The sequence below is a fragment of the Caretta caretta genome, chromosome 13, assembly GCF_965140235.1.
Source record: "Caretta caretta isolate rCarCar2 chromosome 13, rCarCar1.hap1, whole genome shotgun sequence".
In the NCBI taxonomy this organism is placed as follows: Eukaryota; Metazoa; Chordata; order Testudines; family Cheloniidae; genus Caretta; species Caretta caretta.
The window spans coordinates 26,975,259-27,001,403 of NC_134218.1; the positions used below are offsets into that span (position 1 = coordinate 26,975,259).

At 44.3% G+C, this 26,145-nt stretch overlaps 1 long non-coding RNA gene across 1 annotated transcript in view; it reads left to right on the forward strand.

Moving 5' to 3' along the window:
- Window positions 1–23,170, forward strand: part of LOC125622442 (uncharacterized) — a 122,564-nt gene extending 99,394 nt beyond the window's left edge. Inside the window, exon 4 of the long non-coding RNA XR_007352730.2 lies at window positions 22,562–23,170. This is a non-coding gene — a long non-coding RNA (uncharacterized LOC125622442). The remainder of the gene's footprint in view (window positions 1–22,561) is intronic.
- The last annotated feature ends 2,975 nt before the right edge of the window (window positions 23,171–26,145 follow it).

The window sequence follows — 26,145 nt, forward strand, 5'->3', positions numbered from 1 at the left end:
GGCCATATACAAGTTCAAATGGGGAAAACCCTAAACTGGGGTGTGGTATAGATCTATAGGCAAAGAGCAACTGCTGCAACACTAGGTCCCAATCATTGGAGTGCTCATTTACGAAATTTACGTATCATGGCTCCCAAAGTTCCATTAAACTTCTCCACCAGGCCATTTGTCTGATGGTGGTAAGGAGTGACAACCAAGTGATTTACCCCATGAGCTTCCCAAAGGTTTTCCATAGTTCCTGCCAGGAAATTAGTCCCTGCATCTGTGAGGATGTCGGAGGGCCAACCTACCCTGGCAAAAATGTCTGCTAGTGCCTGGCACACACTTTTAGCCCTGGTGTTGCTTAGAGCTACTGCTTCCGGCCATCGGGTGGCAAAATCCATGAAAGTCAGTATGTACTGCTTTCCTCTGGGTGTCTTTTTCGGAAAAGGACCCAGAATACTCTCAGCTACTCACTGAAATGGAACTTCAATGATGGGGAGTGGCTGGAGAGGGGCTTTGACCTGGTCTTGGGGTTTTCCCACTCTTTGGCATACTTCACAAGACCGGACATAGGTAGAAACATGCTTGCCCATTCCCTCCCAGTGGAATGACCCCCCCAAACGGTCTTTGGTCCTGTTCACCCCAGCATGGCCACTAGGGTGATCATGGGCTAAGCTCAAGAGCTTGGCCCGGTATTTAGTTGGAACTACCAACTGTCTCTGAGGACGCCAGTCTTCCTGGTGTCCCCCAGAAAGAGTTTCCTTGTATAAAAGTCCTCTTTCTACAACAAACCTGGATCGATTAGAAGAGCTGAGAGGCGGTGGGTTGCTCCGTGCCACCGTCCAAGCTCTCTGGAGGCTTTCATCTGCTTCCTGTTCGGTCTGGAACTGTTCCCTTGATGCTGGAGGCATCAGTTCCTCATTGGATTGTGGACCTATGCTTGGTCCCTCTGGAAGCGATGTAGGGGATGGGGCTGTTTCCGTTGGCTGTGAACCGCTGGTGCACTATGTTGGGATTCAAGCTCCGGCTGAGCCTCTTGTGTAGGGTTATCGGCTGCTGCTGGTTCAGGTTCAGTGGGGCCCTCTGGTGTTGAGGTTGCAAGTACTGGATTCAGTGCTGGCAATGGGTCTGGTATTGGTTGTTCTGCTGGTTCCGGTTCTGGGACTGGTTCCATCTGGGTCTCTGGGACTGGATCCACTACTGCTGTTGCAGACATTGGCCTGGGGTCCGGGTCCATCACCTCTGACTGGGTCCTGATAGAAGTTTCCGGAACAGAGCTAGGCCTCAAGGCTTGTTTAGCCTGGCTACGGGTGACCATTCCCACCCTCTTGGCCCGCTTCACATGATTGGCCAAGTCTTCCCCCAACAGCATGGGGACGGGATAATCATCATAGACTGCAAAAGTCCATGTTCCTGACCAGCCCTGGTACTGGACAGGCAACTTGGCTGTAGGCAAATCGGAAGAGTTGGACTTGAAGGGTTGAATCGTCACTTGGATCTCTGCGTTGATTAAATTGGGGTCCACTAAGGAAGCACGGATAGCTGACACTTGTGCTCCGGTGTCCCTCCACGCGGTGACCTTCTTCCCGCCCACACTCACAGTTTCCCTCCGCTCCAAGGGTATCTGGGAGGTATCTGGGCCTGCGGACCTCTGGTGTGATTCCAGTGCAATGAACTGTAATCTGTTGGGGTTCTTGGGGGAGTTGGCTTTTACATGCCCCAGCTCGTTACATTTAAAACATCGTCCAGCTGACGGGTCACTGGGGCGAGGAGGGTTGCTGGAGAACGGGGTGGTGGGACGATAAGGGGTCTGGAGGGTTCTTTGGGAGGTAGGTGGGGCTTTGGGTGGCCCCCGGTAATAGGGTGTGGTCTGGGGTTGTCCCTTCTGGTCTCCGCTCCAACTGCAACCAGTTTTCTTCTTCTCTGCCACCTCCACCCATCTGGCTCCAATCTCTCCTGCCTCGATTACAATTTTGGGCTTCCCATCTAGGATGTGTCTTTCTATTTCCTCAAGAACACCCTCTAAGAATTGTTCCATTTGCATTAGGAAGGGCAAATTTACTGGAGATTCAACACTTGCTCCTGATATCCAGGCATCCCAATGTTTCACAGTGTGGTAGGCATGTCGGGTAAATGACACGTCTGGTTTCCACCTTAGGGCTCTGAACCTCCGACGAGACTACTCGGGTGTTATCCCCATTCTGACTCTCGCCTTGGATTTAAACAGTTCATACTTGTTCATGTGTTCTTTAGGCATTTCAGCTGCCACCTCAGCTAAGGGTCCACTGAGCTGCGGCCTCAGCTCTACCATGTATTGGTCAGTAGAGATGTTGTACCCAAGGCAGGCCCTTTCGAAGTTTTCTAGGAAGGCCTCAGTATCATCGCCTGCCTTGTAGGTGGGGAACTTTCTGGGATGGGGAGTGGTACCTGGAGAAGGATTGCTAGGGTTTGTTGGTATATTCTGCTGAGCCTTTACCTTCTCCATCTCCAGTGCATGCTTCCTCTCTTTTTCCCTCTCCTCCTCCTTCAGCCGCATGAGTTCTATCTGTCTTTCATGTTCCCTTTGTTTTTCCTCAGCCTGAAATCTGGCTAATTCCAGCTTTTGTCGAGCCGTGGATTTTGTCATCCTAACCTCTCTGTTTTTAACTAACTTTACACCCGAGGTTTAGAAATAAACAAACAAAACTTGGCTGTAAAATTTTGCTGTGCTGGAATAGAATACCTATTCTCTGATAGTGATTGTCAGCCTACAGAAAAAGACAATTCCCTTGTCTCTCCTCTGGCCCCAAATCAAAGCAAAAAACCTCCAGCTACTTGGAAACCTGCTTACCAGCAGCCCAAAGGAAAAAAAAATCCTTTTCAAACTTGTGCTCCTTGTAAAAAAATCAAAATCCTAAAAAAAAAAGCCCCTGCCACTTTTGTCTCCAGGAAAATGGGTAGAAACACCCCCCCCCCCATTTACTTTTAGATAAAAAAAAAACTTCTGGTTTACCAAGACTGTGAATTTCCCTGCAGGAGGTTAAGTACCCTGCCTCCAGGCAAAGAAAACCTGCAATTCACAAAGATAATCCCCTTTTGTCTCTGCTCTGGCCTCAAAGCGGAGAAAAAACAAGCTGCTTTCCAGCAGCTCCAAAGGAAAAAAAAATTCCTTTTTAAAATCTGTATTTCTAGTTCAAAAAAAATCTCAAATTGATCTCAAAATGATTTCAGGTTAATCCCACCACTCTGCCACCATGTCAAGGTTCCTCTCCCACTCCGAACTCTAGGGTACAGATGTGGGGACCTGCATGAAAACCTCCTAAGCTTACTTTTACCAGCTTAGGTTAAAACTTCCCCAAGGTAGAAATTAATTTTGTCCTTTGTCCTTGGAATATCCACTGCCACCACCAAACTCTAACTGGGTTTACTGGGAAATGTAGTTTGGACACGTCTTTCCCCCCAAAATCCTCCCAACCCTTGCACCGCACTTCCTGGGAAAGGTTTGGTAAAAATCCTCACCAATTTGCATACGTGACCACAGACCCAAACCCTTGGATCTGAGAACAATGAAAAAGCATTCAGTTTTCTTACAAGAAGACTTGTAATAGAAATAGAAGTAAAGGAATCACCCCTGTAAAATCAGGATGGTAGATACCTTCCAGGGTAATTAGATTCAAAACATAGAGAATCCCTCTAGGCAAAACCTTAAGTTACAAAAAAGATACACAGACAGAAATAGTCATTCTATTCAGCACAATTCTTTTCTCAGCCATTTAAAGAAATCCTAATCTGACACATACCTAGCTAGATTACTTACTAAAAGTTCTAAGACTCCATTCCTGGTCTATCCCCGGCAAAAGCAGCATATAGACAGACACAGACCCTTTGTTTCTCTCCCTCCTCCCAGCTTTTGAAAGTATCTTGTCTCCTCATTGGTCATTTTGGTCAGATGCGAGCGAGGTTACCTTTAGGTTCTTAACCCTTTACAGGTGAGAGGATTTTTCCTCTGGCCAGGAGGGGTTTTAAAGGGGTTTACCCTTCCCTTTATATTTATGACAATGGGATCCCCAGTCATTACTGACTTCAGCGGGCTTGTTTTGCCTGATTAAAGATGGGCAGGCTGCAGCCAGTAATGAGCTAACCTGGCAAAAATCATGAGCCCAAGAAAAATGTTTTAAAAAGGCACTTTGGTAAATTCACAGCAATAGGCTGATTGCTCAAAAGACTGATGAGCTGCAGCTTGGGCTTACATGAGATGCAGTACCTGGGCGTCTGCTTGAAGATGATCTGTGATCCGTCTGAGCGTTCCCTGGTTAATTCCCAGATTCCCGTTGTAAATTAGGGCCATAGTGTGCCGTCAATCTTTTATACTCATCTGGCTCATCTGTGTGCATATAGCTGGATGGCAGATATGATCCTTAATGGCCACGACCCTGATGGGACTACTGATGGGTGTAAGCGTTCGCCGGATCAGGGACTGAGAGTCTGATCCTGAGTCCCTTGAAATCAATGGCAAAGCTCCAAGTGACCTCAGTGGCTGAAGGATCAAGCTCTAATTTCACAGCCTAATCAGTACAATGTCCGTATAACCCTCCCTGCCCCACACCAAAAAGTCTAGAAACCATTGTGTGATATTGGAATAGAATTGTGCCCAATTTCTTTTTTTTGTGCAGATCATCAGTGATGCATACAGTTTGCCATCCAGTCTGCCCTTTAGGATCTCATAACTTGTTCACAACTACACAATATTTGGAAAAAAAATTAGGCTTAGTGATTTGTTATTTTTTTCAAAATTGGGATGGTGAGAAATGGAGGGTTAGGAGCCAAAGAAAGGGACAGAAAGATTGCTTGAGCTGGGAACATGTGTTTACAAGATTTTAAGCAATTGCAACAGAGTAGGGTGTGGGGAAGGCCTAGTTTTGAGTTGGAACAAAAGACAATGAAAGCCCTAAATATTGGAAATCTTTGGAAACAGCAAAGTTTGAAAAAAATAAATTTCCTCTCTTTTCCCTAATAAATACTTTAAAAAAGGAAAATGCATATTGCAAAATGACTTTAGAAGTCTCAATATCAATGAACTATGTGAGTGTCTGCCTGTGATGTCACTTCCCATGTCAGAAATTCTCAGGAAAGGGTCTGACTTCTTTTACTTCCATATTTTTTATTTACAGATTCCATTTCATAATGGCAGTAAGGCATGCCAGCCTGTGCCTCTCTAGCAGATTGTCTAATTTCCCTTTATCATAGCCATTCAATCTGCTTTGGTTTCAAACACTGCCCTCCTGTAATCCTCCCAAATACCTGTCACTGCTGATTTACGAATACATTTATACTACCAGCAACATGGCGCTCAGGGGTAGCCAGTACTGAATTTTTGAGCCCAAGATGTGTGAATTGGGTACAAAGCAGGTGCAAAACTGGAACTGAAATTAATTTCAAAATGTCAAAATTTTCCATGAAAGGAATATTCCATTTTTCGAACAGCTCGACTTAGCAGCTCTGCTAGTGGCTTAGTGCTGCTCTCGGCTCACAATCACACCACGGAAGCACATAATCCTGTGTGGCAGGACTAGAAGCAGGACATCATTCATTTGTGCAATGGTATCAATGATAGCACTGTTCTGCCTCTCATTCTATTTATTTACATACTTTCTTTCCCTATCCAATCTAATCTAGCAACACTGCACTCCTCAGTGTGATGGCTTAGTGCCTAAAATTGTAGCCTCTTGGAATTTTGGAGGGCTTTGGATTCTAACACCAAGATCCAAGCCCACCTCTGGTTTTGGGTACAAGTTGAATTCTAAAAGGGGAAGATTTAGTATTTCTATTATTATATTTGTATTACAGTAGTGCTAAGAAACCCCAACGGAAACTGAAGCCCCATTGCGCTAGGTGCTGGACATACACATAACAAGAAACGTCCCCTGTCCCAAAAAGCTTACAATCCAAATAGACAAAAGCTGAGAAAGGAGGTATTAGCATCACAGGTTTACAGGTGGGGAATGGCACAGAGAGATTAAGTGAATTGCCGAAGGTCACATATGAAGTTGGGGACACCATGGGCTCCTGAGTCCCAGTCCAGTGCCTTGATCATAAGACTTCTTGTTTCCAGATCATAGACAGCCAGAATCTCACAATATAACTGTTCTCACGAGTGCTCTACAATCCAGTCTGTCAAAACAGCTTGCAAGATTTTGTTGCCTTCCTGTTTGAACTATGAAACCTAGCTTTGATTGAAATTCAAAGACTTTGAGCCTTGTGACCGAGATCCAAACACCACCACCTTGACTCATACATAACTAGATACTGATCACGGTGAATTGATTGCATCCTATGAAGTGAGCTGTAGCTCACGAAAGCTTATGCTCAAATAAATTTGATAGTCTCTAAAGTGCCACAAGTCCTCCTTTTCTTTTTTTTGGTGAATTGATTGTGTCACATGCAGAGGACTTCAACTAAGAAAATGAGCGGTACAAATGTCCTCACAACAGATATTAGAATTTAAATCAATTATCAGTCTTCCTTTTCTTCATTTACTGAGGTTTCTGTATAAATATTTTCAAACAAGTTATCTATATAAATTTACCAGAATTTGTACTTTGTTTGTGGGCCAGATTTTCAAACAGTTAAAGGTACAGTTGTACATCTGAGTTGCGCAAATGCACATAATATGCATGTGGAATCACTGCAACTGCACACAAAAATTACCAGATTGTTTTGCAAATGCAGACACTTACCCAATTTGCACAGTCTGTTTCTGTTTTTAAGAAGCACGCTGATTATGTGCACAAATTAGGGATGCATTTGCAACACTAAAGTGACTGAAAATTTAGCTCTGCATGCCACGTGGTTCACTTTCTGAAAGGGATGTAAAAAAATTATTTAAGTAGTTCTTTCAAGACCTTGATTTATTTAAAAAAACTAAGGAAAATAAATACAAGAATTAAACAAAAGCAAATATGGAAAATTGCAACCTCTCATTTTCAAAAGACCCCTGCAGCAAGAGGCAAAAGTTTCCTCAGAAATGCATGAAATTGGGACTAACAATAGACAAAGAGTAAAATTTGCAAAAGCACATAGGTGCCCAAGTGACATTTCAAAAATGACTTTGGCATGAGGCTCCTAAATCACTTAGATGCTTTTGAAAATGTTACCCAAAATTCTAAAGAATTAGGCCGAAATAAGGGAATCCTTTATCATAATTAGACTATAAAGCTGATTTAGACTAACAGCTAAAATACAACCAGTTGTTCAGTTTCCCCAGTATGTTCTTGGTGTCTGATCCTGCACACTTTTAAATCTTGTAAAACTCCCATTGCCTTTAGTGGGGTAAGATTGGGGCTTTGTTGTTTTATGACAACAAAGTGGCTGAAAGCAGGCAGAATGTGCCAGTGTATCCGGCTTACAACCCCAGAGCTATGAAGAAAATCTTTATATGCTTAAGTATATTAGTAATTAATATGAACGATAAAAGCCTCAGCCAGGGGAGGAATTAAACTCTGATTCCATAAACTGTATTTTTTTAGTGGTACGGAGGGAGAACCCTCCATGACTTGCTCTGATCTGCTATTGCATGAGGTCTTCATTGTTTCTAAGAGGCGCTTTGCATTTGCTGAAACCCAAGATCAAAAGCTCATAATGCCAAGAGCTCAGTTGACTCCCGGATTCTGCTAAGCCTGGTTGTGAGTCCATTCCTGTCCTGGCAGTTATTGGATATTTAGAGCAACATAGCTGTCGTAAACCACCATATGTTCAGCAATGTGTGAGCCATGCTGAGGAAGAGAATTTCTTCTGCAGCTTATAGTAGCTGATGTGGAACTGACCTGCAACACACCATGGGCAGGGTAGGAGCAGAGTAGCGGCTGTCGGCTGCGACTGCTCTCCATAGGAGGGGCAGCAGATCCATGTAATTCACAGATCTCCTGGCCCTGCCTGTAGCCCACTCCCATCATACCTTTCCCTGTGTGAAGGGCAGTGCAGCAGGCCTCAGGACCATGTTGTAGGTCACAGCAGTCCATGGATTCTCCCAGTATGTCTCTTACATCCTCCTCCCTTCAGCAGAATCACAGTGCTATCCTGACATTACGAGTCTACCAGTCAAAACGTAATACTTTATTAGGGGCCAACTCAGGCAAAACTCCTCTTTAAGTTGAAGTGAAGTTTCTGTAATATATATTTTTTCCGTACTTCATTCTCTCTCCCTTCATTCCGTTCTTTCCCCTTCTCTTTTTCAGTCTTGTTTGGTGTCTTGCCTCCCTACCTGGCCTGGCTTTCGTCTCTTCTTTTCTCCTTTTTTCGCTCATCTGCATCAAAGCTGTTGCAGGGAGATTTAAATTACACCATGGTGCTCCAGCTCAGCCCCGGGTGCTGTATCCCTCACGGGTTTTTCACCATCGACTGGTTGTTCATCGAATGAGCACATCGCTTGGCTGCTCTCGCCACATCCCCTTTCTTGCTAGGCCTACTGAATTTTAGGGCTGCACTGGTCCCCTATGGCCAGCCTGGGAGAGGGGACACTGAAGCGTGGTTTATGCTGGCAAAAATCTTCCAGCTCAAGTCCTGCAAGATTGAGTGATGCACTGCAGAACCTGGCAGTACTGCATTATGCATGAGAACCCATTCTCCTTACGCAGAAAAAGGAAGTCTCGTACCCAATGTGCATTTGAATGTCTGTCTTTCCCGCCATCATGGCCTCCAAGACTGGATCTGGAGAAGCACCAACCCTATTACCTCAGCAGAAAGGCATTTGTACAGCTTCCTGCCTCAGGGTAGCTGGACAGCATTTGATACTGGGAGGAAATAAGACATAATATGATGCTGACAATTTAAAGTAACCAACTGTTTGGGTTTTTCAGTGGGGTAAGTGGTGGGTGGTGGGGGGTGATTTGAAGTAACAACAATGTACCATTGAAACAGTATTTTAAAGTGTGTTTGTTTAAAAAGTCAAAATGAAATGGCATGCAGGGATATGGCTGAAGGAGTGGACAGAGTGGAGGATAACCTAAATGCAGAGGATTCATGGCTACATGGATGTCACAAGTCATGGACCTTCCCTCTTCACAAAGGTAATACAAAGGCTTGGAATCTCAGTTGGATTCCCAATGCACTGCCATACGGAGTTTTTATCTCAGAGTGATACGGAATTTCTAATCCATTCTGGAATTTCTCAGGGGGCTTTTAAAAAAAGACAGAGGCTTGCTCCTTTATGTATCTCAGAAATAAAACTCAGCAGTCCCCTTGCAAAGCAAGCTGGGATAGCCTTAGAAGAGGCAGGTTGGCTGGGCAGCATTTGCAGCACCCACCCTCGTTATTTAGCTGCGCTATGCAACGTTCAGGATGTGTGTTCCTCCTCCTCCGTTTGACCCCACCCGGGTTTTACTTTGTCGGTGTCTGGTGCATGCACTGGTATTATTTTCCCTATTACATCATACGTTTAAAAACACACAATATCTCTGTGTTTGTTCTTCTTTCTCTTTCCCTTTGTTCCTCTTTGCTTTCCATCGTCTCCATATCTTGGTTTAACTTTTCCTCCCTCTTTTTCTGTTCTGTCCCACAATTTTATTTTTCTGCAGTAGATGTAAGCAGTGTCAGGATGAGCTCCATCCTGACATTTGGTGATGAGGTGTGGCAAGTTGTGGAAAAGAACTTCAGGGGCCGATCTCATTTGCATAGGCACACCCACCCTGCCTAGAATGAGGCCATAGCTGCCCAAATGGTCACTTTGGCTGCTGTGGGATCCCCAGTGTCTCTGTTATTGGGGCAGGAAGAATAAATTGTTATTACCCTGATTATGGGAACTGTGCTTGGAACTGTACTTGGCCTTTTGTTATGATGGAGGGACTCACCATCAACTAAGTAGCACTCGCTAGGCATGGGTTCCAATTCTCTGTGAATTGAGAGAGGCTGGGGACAAGTATGGATACTTGGTGGCATGGGCCCCTTGGTAAGGGCCTTACATGCTAATTGCACTTCCTCCTCTCTCCACTGTAGAATATCAGAGCTAATTTTGTTTTCATTAGAAATCTAGTTACAGGCTGCTGAGCTCACTTTGGGCTAATAGTGCACCAGCACTGAGGCTCCCCTACTACAAGCTGAATTCACCAAAGAGCTGAACTGACTAAGAGCTGAAATCACTGAGTGTTGTGTTAAGTAGTGGGGGAGCCTGAAGATATATTGTGGAGCAGTTTGCGGGACGTCTGGAGTGCCTTGTGGACAGGCTGGTGGAGCAGTTCATAGGACAGTGGGAGCGGCTGGTAGGACGCCGAGCAGTTTGTGGATTGGCTGGACGGCGGGAGCTGCATGTGGGCTGCAGAGCAGAGCTGAGCGAAGCAGTTTGTGGGGCAGCTGGCGGAGCGGAGCGAAGGCCTATGGAGCTGTGGGGCGGTCAGCTTCAGATCATGTAAGGTGCCTCTTACCTCCGCCCCCATCTCCACCCAGGTTTATCTACAGATAAACCTGGGTGAACTCTGGGGCTGCCCTGACCAGGGACAGAGACTTTTGGGTCATTGGACTTTTGGGACTTTGGGTGATTTGGGGTTGCTGGACTCAAGAACCAAAGGGAAAGGGCATGTCCCAATTTGCTTGGGGTGGGTTTTTTGCTCATGGGTTGTGTTATGAATCCTGTTGGTGGTGTTTCCCCAACATAATGCCACATTGTTTCTCTCTGTTATTAAAAGGCTTTTTGCTACACTCAGACTATGTGCTTGTGAGAGGGGAAGTACTGCCTCTTGGAGGTGCCCAGTGGGGGTGGTATATATTTGTCCCAGGTCACTGGGTGGGGGCTCGAGCCAGTTTGCATTGTGCTATTGGAATGGATCCCCTAGATATTGAACCCGGCCCTTGTTGCTGTCAACTCTGACGGGCAAAAGGGTTACATATATTTTTTTCCGTACTTCATTCTCTCCCCATACATCCTGTTATTTTCCCTTCCTCTCTTTTTCAGTCTTGTTTACTATCTTGCCTCCCCATCAGTCCTTGCTTTTTGCTCTCTTCTCTTCTCCATCAGTCCTTCTCTCTTTTCTTCACTCATCCTCATCATTTACACTCACTCCGCCACCCCTGCCTTATGACTCAGACTCTATTTCTTACTCCTTGATTCACACAATGCACTGTGCGTTCCCCCCACATACACTGCTTTCTCCAGGTACACTTGGTGCAGGAGTTTGTTCTCCCCGCAAATAAAGAGGGTGGAACATTTGGAAGCTCACACATCTGTGAGACTACAATAAATACCTGATCAAAGAAGGGATCACCTTGGATCCTTTTCTGGTTGTGTTATTCTTAGTCATTGTGTTTGCTAATTGTGCATTAGTTGTGCATAATGTTAGTTGGAGATTCTACAAGCTAGAGATCCTGTTTTGTAACCACCTCTCATTACTCTAAGAATTGTTGCATCTCATGGATGCATGGGGCCAAAGTCTCCTTTCAGTTCCATCCTCATTGACTTCACTGCAATCGCATCACGGTAAAAGAGAGGCAAATCTGGTCCATTATTAGATGGTGTAGTGGGGTGGCGTTGGTAGCTGGACTCAATGGGTAGTGAAAAAACACTTTCAGCCAGAAGTTGATTTTAAGAAAGATTTTAGTTTGGGAGTTATTGTTATTTATTGAGTGCTGGTAGTCTGTTTGGAGCTGCACAAATCACAGAACTTGTCTTCATTTGGATAAAAGGTGGTTTTTTTAACATATTAGCTAGGGCTGTCAAGCGATAAAAAAAAATTAATCACGATAAATCGTGCCATTAAAAAATTAATTGCAATTAATCTCGTGATTCATTGCACTGTTAAACAATAGTAGACTACCATTTATTTAAATATTTTTGGATGTTTTCTACATTTTCAAATATATTAATTTCATTTACAACACAGAATACAAAACGTATAGTGCTCATTTTATATTTATTTTTATTACAAATATTTGCATTGTAAAAAACAAAAGAAATAGTATATTTTAATTCACCTAATACAAATACTATAGTGCAAGTACTGTAGTACTCTTTGTAATGAAAGTTGAACTTACAAATGTGCAATTATGTACAAAAAATAACTGCATTCAAAAATAAAACAATGTAAAACTTTGGAACCTACAATTCCACTCAGTCCTACTTCAACCAATCGCTCAGACAAACAAGTTTGCTATAATTTGCAGGAGATAATGTTGCCCACATCTTGTTTACAATGTCACCTGAAAGTGAGAACAGGCATTTTCATGGCACTGTTGTAGCTGGCTTTGCAAGATATTTACATGCCAGATGTCCCTTTGTGCTTCAACCACCATTCCAGGGGACATGCATCCATGCTGATGACGGGTTCTGCTCGATAACAATCCAAAGCAGTGCGGACTGACGCGTGTTCTTTTTCATTATCTAAGTCAGATTCCACCAGCAGAAGGTTGATTTTCTTTTTTGGTAGTTCGGGTGCTGTAGTTTTTGCATCAGAGTGTTGCTCTTTTAAGACTTCTGAAAGTATGCTTCACACCTTGTCCCTCTCAGATTTTCGAAGGCACTTCAGATTCTTAAACCTTGGGTTGAGTGCTATATCTATTCTTAGAAATCTCACATTGGTACCTTCTTTGCGTTTTGTCAAATCTGCTGTGAAAGTGTTCTTAAAAAGAGCATGTGCTGGGTCATCATCTGAGACTGCTGTAACATGAACTGTATGGCAGAATGCAGGTAAAACAGAACAGGGGACGTACAATTTGACCCCAAGGAGTTCAGTCACAAGTTTAATTAGCACATTATTTTTTTAAAGAGCATCATCAGCATGGAAGCATGGCCTCTGGAATGGTGGCTGAAGCATGAAGGGGCATATGAATGTTTAGCACATCTGGCACATAAATATCCTGCAACGCAGGCTACAGAAGTGCCATGCAAATGGCTGTTCTCACTTTCAGGTGACGCTGTAAATAAGAAGCAGTCAGCAATATCGCCCATAAATGTACACAAACTTGTTTGTCTTAGCAATTGGCTGAACTAGAAGTAGGACTGAGTGGACTTGTAGGCTCTAAAGTTTTACATTGTTTTGGTTTTGAGTGCAGTTATGTAACAAAAAAATCTATAAGTTGCACTTTCATGATAAAGAGATTGCACTACAGTACTTGTATAAGTGAATTGAAAAATACTATTTCTTTGTTTATCATTTTTACAGTGCAAATATTTGTAATAAAAATAATATAAAGTGAGCCCTGTACACTTTGTATTCTGTGGTAATAGAAAGCAATATATTTGAAAATGCGGAAAAACATCCAAACATATTTAATAAATTTCAATTAGTATTCTATTGTTTAACAGTGCGATTTGTCACGATTAATTTTTTTAATCACAGTTAATTTTTTTGAGTTAATCATGTGAGTTAACTGCGATTTATCAACAACCCTAATGTTAGCTAAAACATGTTAGCTTGTTTGTTAAAATCCTAGAGTAGACAAGGCAGTTTGAGTTGTGGGCCGTTCTACACTACCGCTTACATCGATCTGACTTACATCATTCAGGGGTGTGAAAAAGACCCTCCCCCCGAGCAATACAAGTGACACCGAGCTAAGTGCTGTTCACACTGGTGTTTTGTCAACAGGAGACACTCTCTCATCAGACAGAGCATCTTCACCAGGCATGCTACAGCAGTGCAGCTGAGCCAATGCAGTGCTTCTAGTGTAGACCTGCCCTTAGTTGGTTGAGATAAACCCTATGAGGGAGCCTAGGGGTGATAGCACATATTAAATGCAAATTGCCTTGTCTAGCATAGGGTTTAACATGTGTTTTCAACATATGTTAGCTACCGCATCTTTTTCTCCTGTTGTGGACATAGCTATAAACAAAGAGAGAGAGCCCCTATGCCCAAGAATTTAAAAGCTAAATTAGACCAACAATACCTTCAGACTCAAAGTACCCTTGCATAGCTAAAAGACAGTCTAGTCTTAAAACAGAGCCCAACTCTGTCTCTGCAACTCTTTGATGCACTATGGTCACAGTTTTGTTCCTGATGAAACCAAATACAAAACTCCCACGGATTGTGCCCTGTTGCTTTGGTGCATTAGCAGTGGTAGGCATTACAAAAGAAGTTTGTTTTAAGGAACGATTTGAATGATGAGAGGTCAATTCTTTAGCATGCACTTGAGCAGGATCAGTCCTCGCTGCTCAGTGCTGGGGGAATCAGTGCTGTTTGCTTGGTGTCTTTGCCCAAGGACTAGGCCGCAGTGTAGAGAAAGGATGGGAAAAATAGACTGGGAAAAATAAGAACCTTTTTTGCCTGAGACCTTCATCCTCTTTTAGAATCAAATCTGGCAATTCCTATGTTCCTATAGGAATGGACTTACCAGAAATCCTACAAGAACAGCTAATTACCTGCCCAGCTTTGAAAACACATTTGGGCCTGATTCACCACTACATTACTCCAGTTTTAGATTGGTGCAATTCCCTCAGTTAATATGATGGAGTTATCCTGGCAAAAACTGGAGTAGTGCAGTGCTGAATCAGGTCCAAGAAGGTAAGGTTCAGAGAAATGTGAATTCTTGGAGAGGAGGCTCATCGGAAACAAACCTTTTAATTGTTTGAAGATACATGCATCACTAATACCAACAATGGAGAAAGCAGAAAAACAAAGAATCTCTCACAGCTTGTACCAGTTAAGCCTCAGAGAACCCTAATTAAGTGTGTGTGTGTGTGTGTGTGTGCAAGAGCTGGCAGCTTCAGTTTGGCACATCTGTGTGTGTGCAGAAACACACGGACATGCATTTAATACAATTTCCATAGAAAAGAAACCATCTCTAAGGGCATCTCTTCACTGCTCATTAGGGTGTAGTAGTCGTACAACTGTGCCTATTCCAATTGCATCTTAACTTGCAGTGGAGACATACCTGCACTAGCTTTAATCTAGATGTGATGGCACAGGTTTGAGCATGGGCTAGCCAGCCCTGTTCAAGCCTGCAGGGGACTCTGGGCATGTACTCAGCTTGCTAGCCTATACTGAAAGTGATGCCTCCACATCTTTACTGCTGTGGTTACTCATGCTAGCTAAATTAAAGCTAGTGTGGGTATGCCTACCTGTGTTACAGTCACACCTTAATTTGCAGTGTAGACATACCCTAGGAGCTTGTAAGAAATTGCACAGCAAAAAATGGCCACAGTCCTTTTTAGCAGCTATGGAATTATGTTAATAGTCACAGCCATTACAACTGGCTGGAATACTCTTGCTATCTATTTACAGCGTTTTATCCCGGGGTATTTATGGCAGAGCATTGTTGGAGGGCAGAGGGAGGCCTGGGTTATGAAATTGACTCTTGCAGAGCCAGAGTTTTGCAGCTTTGAAGATGCAGTGCACAACACAGCTATTCACTCTGGCTTTTGGTTTTGGGGTCAATGGCTGGAAAAATATTTCTCATCACACAGCGATGCCCTGCTGGTAATATTGAGGTTGATTTTATGTGCATTTTATAACATTATTGTTTTGTTTGTCGTTATTGTAACTGTGCTGCTCTGACAACAATGGGCAAGAGACACATTTCTAAATACTTCAGAAAACCCATCTGTGTGGGTGGTAGAAAACATCTACATTTCCCATATTTAGTGCTTCAGTTAGATTTTTACTGCAGCATCCTGCCAATTTTGAACCCTTCAGCATTCAAAAAATCATCACAGGATCATTAATCCCCTTTCATAATTTTCCAGGTTTCTAATAAGGTCACTTCAATACCGCCTCATTTCTAAAGACAAAGAGCCCTCACTTTCATGTTTCCAAGTAGTGCACTCACTGAAAGCTAATGTCTTTGTAATCATTTTTGCTACATCCTGTTTAGGGCAAGACTATCTCTCTGGGGCATAGTGATGTGTATAATCCACACAATTGATCTTGGTCTGATTTACAGTTTTTGATGGAAAAAATGTAAATGATGGCATGATATTTTGGTGAAGTAATACTAATTCTCTGTGGTGGCCGTCTCTGTTTGTACTTACGTGGCTGTAAAAGCCTGATCGTTAGTAGTTTATCATAATCAAACTTAAAAAAGAAACCAAAAACTAAAGATTTCATTAGCTGCAGCCAGTGCCTGTAAAATCCACCTGTGGCTGCATGGCAGTTGCAGATTTACATCCTTGTTCATGCAGCAAGAAGTTGCAAGAAGTCTTATGGATGTAACATTGTTCAGCTGCTCAAATGAGACTGATGCTAGAATTGTGATTATCATATCTTTTCTCATTCCTTTTTACTACTGTGAAATGTATAAGGTGGATTGCTTTTCACCTCCTGGAACAGATCAAAATGATTGAGTTTGTCTTTCAATCACCTGACCTTATTATTTTTTACCTATTGCCCTAACTTTCAGAGTTTCCACCCATGACATATGTCCACACATGTGACATCCGTTTTTGTTTTGCAGTTTGAGCTCTTTATTCTTTTGAAAAAAAAATACACACACAGTGGTCATCAAATAGAATTTTCTGCTGGCAGATTAAGGAACTGAAAATAAATCCAACCCAATTTTAATGGGTCAATTTATTATAATACTTCCATTATTAATCAGTACAGTATTTCACCTGATCCTGCATTCCCTCTGTCCTCAAAACTCCCATTGGCTTCACTGGATACACAGGAATCCCAGACTGGGCACTATGGGAAAAATTCATCTCCGGCGTAACTCTACCAGTGACTAATCTTACCCATTATGTTTCATAATTAAATAAATGGGGATGAGGTTCAATTAGAGACAAACAGTAATGAGGTTATGGATATTTCAAATTTTGTATAATATGCATGCACACAGCTTGATCCTTCTCACACTTAAATCAATGACAAAACTCTTGTGTAACTCAATAGATTTTTTTTAACATTAAACCTGTATGTGTGGGGTGGACAGGGAGGATAGATGGAAGACACAATTATGACTTATATTGGGACAGCAATCGCAGAACAATTACCCTGGGGCACTTGGGGGATCTCAAAGATGAAGGAGAGAAGAGGGGATAGGTCTAAAGAATGATCAAGTAACTAACAAGATGTGTACCTAACCTCACCATTAACATTTTGTCTGTGTGTTTGTTTGTTCAGGGTCTGATCATGCAAACACTGATGCACCTGAATACCTTTACTCAGACGAGGAGTCCAGTGGAAGTGCTGTTGATTTCAGTGCAGCTATTTGTGTGTAAAGTTACTCACGTGCCTGGTGTCAAGACTGGACTCTTAGGATATGTCTACACTGCAGTCAGGAGGTGTGATTGCAGCATGTCTAGGCAGACACGAGCTACCTTTGATCTAGCTAGCTCACGGGAAATAGCAGCATAACCACGGTGGCACAGGCAGTGGGACAGGCTAGTGGTCTGAATACCGTCCTGCCCTGAACCCTGGGAATGTACTCGGATGGCTAGCCCATGCTGCCACCCCTGCCGCTGGAGCTACACCGCTATTTTTAGCAAGCTAGCTCCATCAAAGCTAGCTCCCTTATGTCTACACATGTTGCAGTTGTGCCTCCTGATTGCACTGTAGACACACCATTAGACTATAAGCTCTTCTGAGGAAAGCACCTTCTATGTTCTGTGAGGCAGCTAGCACACTTGTAGCCGCTGGCTAATTTATATATGCTGCAGGATTGTGCCCTCTTATTCCACATTTGTGCACTGCATAGATTGCATATAAATCCGCCATTTGAAATTGCTTTGGGACCACTGAGGATGAAAATGTAATATTAAATTCTCACATTAATCTGTTTTTTAATTGAAGTGAAAAGCATTAATGATACTTATCTCCCTGTTCCATTAATAGAAAGCCAGCGGTTTAAATAAATATCCAGTTTTCTGTATGGTATCTACATGGGCGAGACTTAATGAATGTTCTTACGTTTTGAAAGATTCAGCATGGTTTGAGAGAGACTCCCTAGCCTTAAAACAGACAGTACCCCTGGAATCTTGAATCTTTAAGTGAACAAGGATGTTTAAGTGAACAAATACAGATATTTTGTAATTAAACACAAGAACCCCTTAAAATATGCAATAATATTCAAATAAACCAGCTTTTTTTCCATTTACATCATACACTGGAGAGCTATTGGTATCTCCCACTATCTCTTTGAGGAGAAATCCAGCATCTTTTGGATACTTGGATGATGTCTCGTTTAACTTTTTCCTTCAATAAAATGAAAGGTTCAAAGTCACTTGAAAGGCAGACTGTTGGTCTAATCTCCTAACCTCTTGTTAATTTTCCCACATGCCAAAAAGGAGAGAGAAACAGAGGATTCCTGGTCCTTGTTAGTGAAATCCATTTGTCTAAGTTTAAGAATATTACATACTTCATAAAAATACCTCTTGTTTAAATTTGAACTAATACCTTGTACAGTATTTATAAAAGTGCTGCTGGTGCTTGAAAAGAGATAAGGAGAATATTGGAAACAGCTCTGAAAACTGTCTAGCACATTTAAAGGTAGAGAGTCATGAGTCAGAAAAGCAAAGAGTTCATTTTCCTTCACTCATGAAGAAATGTCACTTTTCCCCATCCAACTTAAGAATGCTAGCAGCCAGTAGAAGACAAAACTCACAGCTGTCTACAATTACAAAGGATGCACACAAATCACAGCTCTCTAAGTTTTCAGAAACAGGCTGGTCATTGAAAAGCGGGAGAGAAAACCAGTCGCCTATCCAATCCCAGAGGTTCTCAGAAATGAATGTTGTCATTAAACCAGCATTTGCCTTCTCCGTTAACCTACTCAGTTTTGACCTCATAAAACTGGGAGCAGCTGAACCACAGTTCACCTTTTAGCGGATGAACACCGTTACTTGTGAGATAGTTAGATTGAGTTGTATCCCAAGCGCCGGCCAGAGCAGCTCAAGACGACCTCTCATTTTAAGCTAGCTTTGCAAACTCTTCATAGTCCAGGCAAAGTATCCACTTGCCTGTCAAAAACATTACTCCCCGCAGGTGAGTGGGTGAGGAACATTTTGCTTGGCTCTTTTGATTGATCAGCATCATGAAAAATTGAGTTCAGCTCCAAATTTGAGGAGCACATCGGAAGCGTAGCGGCTTGTCTGGAAGCCCTGGAAGCCTTTTCTCATTGCAGGAGATTTCACTGTGATTTATCCTCTGATGTAACTGAAACGTCACAGCAAATTTATATTTTGCGGCCCTGCTGTATATTTATCTTTCGTTAAAAAAAGAATGAAGTACAACGCTGCAGAGGGAGATATTGCTATCTTGGGGGGAGGGAGGGGCTGTCTTGGTGCTGTGTGCTCCATCTGATTGCCGCCGGGGAGAGCAGTTTTTTGATATTCTGGATGAACCATTTGCTCAGCTGATTAATTAAAATGAAATCCCAAACATATTTGCTATGTACCTTTCTTTCAGAACCTTTGGTCCTATGTACTGCTGTTAATAATCCAGTTCCCCTCTCTCTGCTTGTAAATCAACAGCTAAGGTTCAATCAGTGAATTAAAGATGTAAGTGATCTTACTTATACCCCAGACGTACTGGCAGGGGCGGTACCTCAAAAAGAGTGATTTTTCAGCCCCCTCCCTCTCAAACATCCACATCAAGAATGGAACTGCTGACTTCATCTTGTAGGGTTCTGAAGTTGCACAGATATGTACTATGTTCAGACACCTGCTTCGCATAGGTGAGATCTAGAGGACGTAGGGCAGCACCGCTCTGAAAGAGGAAATGACTGGAACAATTCCCCTTTTCTTTTGTCCATGGAAAATGTAACCTAGTTCTCCATCGGTCAGCTGCATTTCAGAAGGAAAAACAACAGTGGTCTTGATGGCTTCTTCTATTTAGAAGATCTTTTACCTTTACCGTTGGCAGCTAATGACAGCGAAAAGGAAAGGAATAAGAGGACTCTTGTCCTCTGGGTTATTAATAATCCACTTGAGCAGAACCGTTCACACAGAGATCTCAAGTAGCTTTGCTGACTAATTAGTGAATTAAAGTTTACATTGTCTCTGTGAGGCAGGTCAGTATCATAATCTCCCTTTTACAGTAGGGGCAACTGAGGCACAAAGCGGTGACGTGACTTGTCCCAGGTCACACTGTGTGTGGGGAACAGTTATGAACAGAACCCAGGCATATGATGCCCAATCCTTTGATTTAGCCTCTTGACACCCCTCTATCTTATTGTACATTAAAGCCAACAGGGCTGAGGCAACAGGAGTCCTGAATGCACCTTAATTTTTGGCTCTTCAAAAACTTTGGGGCTCCTCTGGGCAGACTTTCCTTGCTCCTTGTGGGATGAACTCTCCCTCACAATCTCCACAGACAGACTCTTTCTTTCCTTCTACTCTTGGCTTCTGATTCTTCTTTCCAAATGATGGAACCCATTCCGGCAACTGTCATCTGCCTGAGTCATGCCACATCATGGTGGTAACAAACACTGAACTGCTTTTTTCCCCTATTTTCCCCCTTCTTCTTAATAGGGTTATAATTCTTAATTGTTTGTGTTAAGAATATAAGGGTAATGCTCTAGTCCTTGGGACAAAGGCACAATGTAAGTGCAAAGACCTGCAAAGCACTGGCGTGTGTGTGTACATGCGTGCCTGCACATGTGTGTGATTGTGCATACACTGTTCCATAATGCAGGGCAGCCCCTGTAGAAAGAGAGGTGCTGACCAGACCCTACAGAATCCTGCAGAGTAGCTGTGTCTTATTTGTTCAGGGCTAGGTTGTGTAATCCATATTAATGCTTGTAGTAGATACTTACATGAGAGGGACACTTGTATAAGTAAATACTACTCAGCATGAGTAAGGGTTGCACTATCTAGCCCTTAATGAACCCTGTCCTCAGTACTTTTGTGTGAAGAACTTCCATTGACTTCATTAAAAGAAAAGGAGGACTTGTGGCACCTTAGAGACTAACCAATTTATTTGAGCATAAGCTTTCGTGAGCTACAGCTCACTTCATCAGATGCTTATGCTCAAATAAATTGGTTAGTCTCTAAGGTGCCACAAGTACTCCTTTTCTTTTTGTGAATAAAGACTAACACGGCTGTTACTCTGAAAAATGACTTCATTGTGAGATCTGCATCTGCCATGACAGCAGGAGAGCCCAAAGAATTACCAACACCTTATCTAGTTTCCTGCATGCAGACTGCTCTGTGTTTTTTCACCACTCAAAAAGGTAAGTCAGCCCTGGTCTACACTAGGACGTTAGGTCGAATTTAAATCGATGTTAAATCGATGTAAACCTGCACCCGTCCACACGATGAAGCCCTTTATTTCGACTTAAAGGGCTCTTAAAATCGATTTCCTTACTCCACCCCTGACAAGTGGATTAGCGCTTAAATCGGCCTTGCCGGCTTGAATTTGGGGTACTGTGGACACAATTCGACAGTATTGGCCTCCGGGAGCTATCCCACAGTGCTCCATTGTGACCGCTCTAGACAGCACTCTCAACTCAGATGCACTGGCCAGGTAGACAGGAAAAGAACTGCGAACTTTTGAATCTCATTTCCTGTTTGGCCAGCGTGGCAAGCTGCAGGTAACCATGCAGAGCTCATCAGCAGAGGTGACCATGATGGAGTCCCAGAATCGCAAAAGAGCTCCAGCATGGACCGAATGGGAGGTACGGGATCTGATCGCTGTTTGGGGAGAGGAATCAAAACTCCGTTCCAGTTTTCGAAATGCCAAAACCTTTGTCAAAATCTCCCAGGGCATGAAGGACAGAGGCCATAACAGGGACCCGAAGCCGTGCTGCGTGAAACTTAAGGAGCTGAGGCAAGCCTACCAGAAAACCAGAAAGGCGAACGGCCACTCTGGGTCAGAGCCCCAAATATGCCGCTTCTATGATGAGCTGCATGCCATTTTAGGGGGTTCAGCCACCACTACCCCAGCCGTGTTGTTTGACTCCTTCAATGGAGATGGAGGCAACACGGAAGCAGGTTTTGGGGACGAAGAAGAAGATGATGATGATGATGAGGTTGTAGATAGCTCACAGCAAGCAAGCGGAGAAACTGGTTTTCCCGACAGCAAGGAACTGTTTCTCACCCTGGACCTGGAGCCAGTACCCCCTGAACCCACCCAAGGCTGCTTCCTGGACCCGGCAGGCGGAGAAGGGACCTCCAGTGAGTGTACCTTTTAAAATACTATACATGGTTTAAAAGCAAGCATGTGAAAGGATTACTTTGCCCTGGCATTCGCGGCTCTCCTGGATGTACTCCCAAAGCCTTTGCAAAACGTTTCTGGGGAGGGCAGCCTTATTGCGTCCTTCATGGTAGGACACTTTACCACTCCAGGCCAGTAACACGTACTCGGGAATCATTGTACAACAAAGCATTACAGTGTATGTTTGCTGGCGTTCTTTAGCTCTCTGTGTTATCCTCAGGAGAGTGAGATATAATTCATGGTCACCTGGTTGAAATAGAGTGCTTTTCTTCAGGGGACACTCAGAGGTGCCCGTTCCTGCTGGGCTGTTTGCCTGTGGCTAAACAGAAATGTTCCCTGCTGTTAGCCATGGGGAGGGGGGAGGGTTGAGGGGGTAGCCACGCGATGGGGGGAGGCAAAATGCGACTTTGTAACGAAAGCACATGTGCTATGTATGTAATGTTAACAGCAAGGTTTATCCTGAAAGAGTGTAGCCACTGTTTTATAAAATGTGTCTTTTTAAATACCGCTGTCCCTTTTTTTTTCTCCACCAGCTGCATGTGTTTCAATGATCACAGGATCTTCTCCTTCCCAGAGGCTAGTGAAGATTAGAAAGAAAAAAAAAACACACTCGAGATGAAATGTTCTCCGAGCTCATGCTGTCCTCCCGCACTGACAGAGCACAGACGAATGTGTGGAGGCAAATAATGTCAGAGTGCAGGAAAGCACAAAATGACCGGGAGGAGAGGCGGCGGGCTGAAGAGAGTAAGTGGCGGGCTGAAGACAGGGCTGAAGCTCAAATGTGGCGGCAGCGTGATGAGAGGAGGCAGGATTCAATGCTGAGGCTGCTGGAGGACCAAACCAGTATGTTCCAGTGTATGGTTGAGCTGCAGCAAAGGCAGCTGGAGCATAGACTGCCACTACAGCCCCTGTGTAACCAATCGCCCTCCTCCCCAAGTTCCATAGCCTCCACACCCAGATGCCCAAGACAAGGTGGGGGGGCCACTGGCCAACCAGCCACTCCGCCACAGAGGATTGCCCAAAAAAAAAGAAGGCTGTCATTCAATAAATTTTAAAGTTGTAAACTTTTAAAGTGCTGTGTGGCATTTTCCTTCCCTCCTCCACCACCCCTCCTGGGCTACCTTGGTAGTCATCCCCCTATTTGTGTGATGAATGAATAAAGAATGCATGAATGTGAAGCAACAATGACTTTATTGCCTCTGCAAGTGGTGATCGAAGAGAGGAGGGGAGGGTGGTTAGCTTACAGGGAAGTAGAGTGAACCAAGGGGCGGGGGGTTTCATCAAGGAGAAACAAACAGAACTTTCACACCGTAGCCTGGCCAGTCATGAAACTGGTTTTCAAAGCTTCTCTGATGCGTACCGCGCCCTCCTGTGCTCTTCTAACTGCCCTGGTGTCTGGCTGCGCGTAACCAGCAGCCAGGCGGTTTGCCTCAACCTCCCACCCCGCCATAAACGTCTCCCCCTTACTCTCACAGATATTGTGGAGCGCACAGCAAGCAGTAATAACAGTGGGAATATTGGTTTCGCTGAGGTCTAAGCGAGTCAGTAAACTGCGCCAGCGCGCCTTTAAACGTCCAAATGCACATTCTACCACCATTCTGCACTTGCTCAGCCTGTAGTTGAACAGCTCCTGACCACTGTCCAGGCTGCCTGTGTATGGCTTCATGAGCCATGGCATTAAGGGGTAGGCTGGGTCCCCAAGGAAAACTATAGGCATTTCAACATCCCCAACGGTTATTTTCTGGTCTGGGAATAAAGTCCCTTCCTGCAGCTTTTGAAACAGACCAGAGTTCCTGAAGATGCGAGCATCATGCACCTTTCCCGGCCATCCCACGTTGATGTTGGTGAAACGTCCCTTGTGATCCACCAGAGCTTGCAGCACTATTGAAAAGTACCCCTTGCGGTTTATGTACTTGGCAGCTTGGTGCTCCGGTGCCAAGATAGGGATATGGGTTCCGTCTATGGCCCCACCACAGTTAGGGAATCCCATTGCAGCAAAGCCATCCACTATGACCTGCACATTTCCCAGGGTCACTACCCTTGATATCAGCAGATCTTTGATTGCATTGGCTACTTGCATCACAGCAGCCCCAACGGTAGATTTGCCCACTCCAAATTGATTCCCGACTGACCGGTAGCTGTCTGGCGTTGCAAGCTTCCACAGGGCTATCGCCACTCGCTTCTCAACTGTGAGGGCTGCTCTCATCTTGGTATTCATGCGCTTCAGGGCAGGGGAAAGCAAGTCACAAAGTTCCATGAAAGTGCCCTTACGCATGCGAAAGTTTCGCAGCCACTGGGAATCGTCCCAGACCTGCAACACTATGCGGTCCCACCAGTCTGTGCTTGTTTCCTGAGCCCAGAATCGGCGTTCCACAGCATGAACCTGCCCCATTAGCACCATGATGCATGCATTGTCAGGGCCCATGCTTTCAGAGAAATCTGTGTCCATGTCCTGATCACTTACGTGACCGCACTGACGTCGCCTCCTCGCTCGGTATTGCTTTGCCAGGTTCTGGTGCTGCATATACTGCTGGATAATGCGTGTGGTGTTTAATGTGCTCCTAATTGCCAAAGTGAGCTGAGCGGCCTCCATGCTTGCCTTGGTATGGCGTCCGCACAGAAAAAAGGCGTGGAACGATTGTCTGCCGTTGCTCTGATGGAGGGAGGGGCGACTGACGACATGGCTTACAGGGTTGGCTTCAGGGAGCTAAAATCAACAAAGGGGGTGGCTTTACATCAAGGAGTATTTCAGGCAGGACTTCACGGAGGGTTCCAATAAGAAATGGTGTACCTAAGTTATTGTTCTTATTGGAACAAGGAGGTTAGTCTGGCCTGTGATTGATACATGGCTAGATTTACCTCGCTGCACCTTCTCTGTGAGTAACTACAGTGTGACCTAGAGGAATGAGTCCCCTAGACGGGGGAGGAGGCAAATGAGTACAAAACAAATCTGGTCTATTTCTTGTTTTGATCCACTCCATCTATCTTTTACATCTTTGGCTGGCAGCAGACGGTGCAGAAGGACTGCATGCCATCCACATCTCATGGCTGCTCGGCAGAGGATGGTTCAATAGGACTGCTAGCAATCCGTATCGCCTGCCTGCTCACCATAAGACGGTTCAATAGGACTGACTGCAGGACTAAAGAGAATGACCTGGTCAAGTCACTCCAAATTTAGTCCCTGCGCCCATGTCTGCCCAGGCGCTCATGGCCGACGTGGCCAGGAGCACCTCGGACATGACGATGACGGCTACCAGTCGTACTGTACCGTCTGCTGCCACAAGGCAAGGGGTTGCTGCTACTGTGTAGCAATGCCGTACCATGTCTGCCAGCACCCAGGAGACATACGGTGACGGTTACCTGAGCGGGCTCCATGCTTGCCGTGGTATGGCGTCTGCACAGGTAACTCAAGAAAAAAGGCGCGAAACGATTGTCTGCCCTTGCTTTCACGGAGGGAGGGAGGGAACGGGAGCCTGACTATATGTACCCAGAACCACCTGCGACAATGTTTTAGACCCATCAGGCATTGGGATCTCAACCCAGAATTCCAATGGGCAGCGGAGACTGCGGGAACTGTGGGATAGCTATCCACAGTGCAACGCTCTGGAAGTCGACGCTTGACTCGGTACTGTGGAAGCACTCCACCGAGTTAATGCACTTAATGCACTTAGAGCATTTTCTGTGGGGACAAACACACTCAAATATATAAAACCGATTTCTAAAAAAACGACTTCTATAAATTCGACCTTATTCCGTAGTGTAGACATACCCTCAGTCACGTTCGGCTGCACACACATTGCAAGAGCTTGTAATTTGTCACTAAACCCAATGACTGCAACTACACATGTACAAAATCAGCGTACTCCACGTCTCCCAGAGGGGGAAACAAGGAAGCAGAGCAATGTTAACTACCGAACCAAAGAGACCTTCAAAGGTGCTAAAAAGAACTTAGCAAATAATTGTTCAAGAGTGGCGTGGGAGGAGTGTCGTGACTCAGCAAACATAGTGTCAGAAAAGATTTCAGTGCTTTTGGTGGGAGAGATATATGGTACCCTCTAAGCTCTCTGTGCTGTGGTGAGATGAAATCTGTCTTTTGCCAGCATAATGGGCAATAACT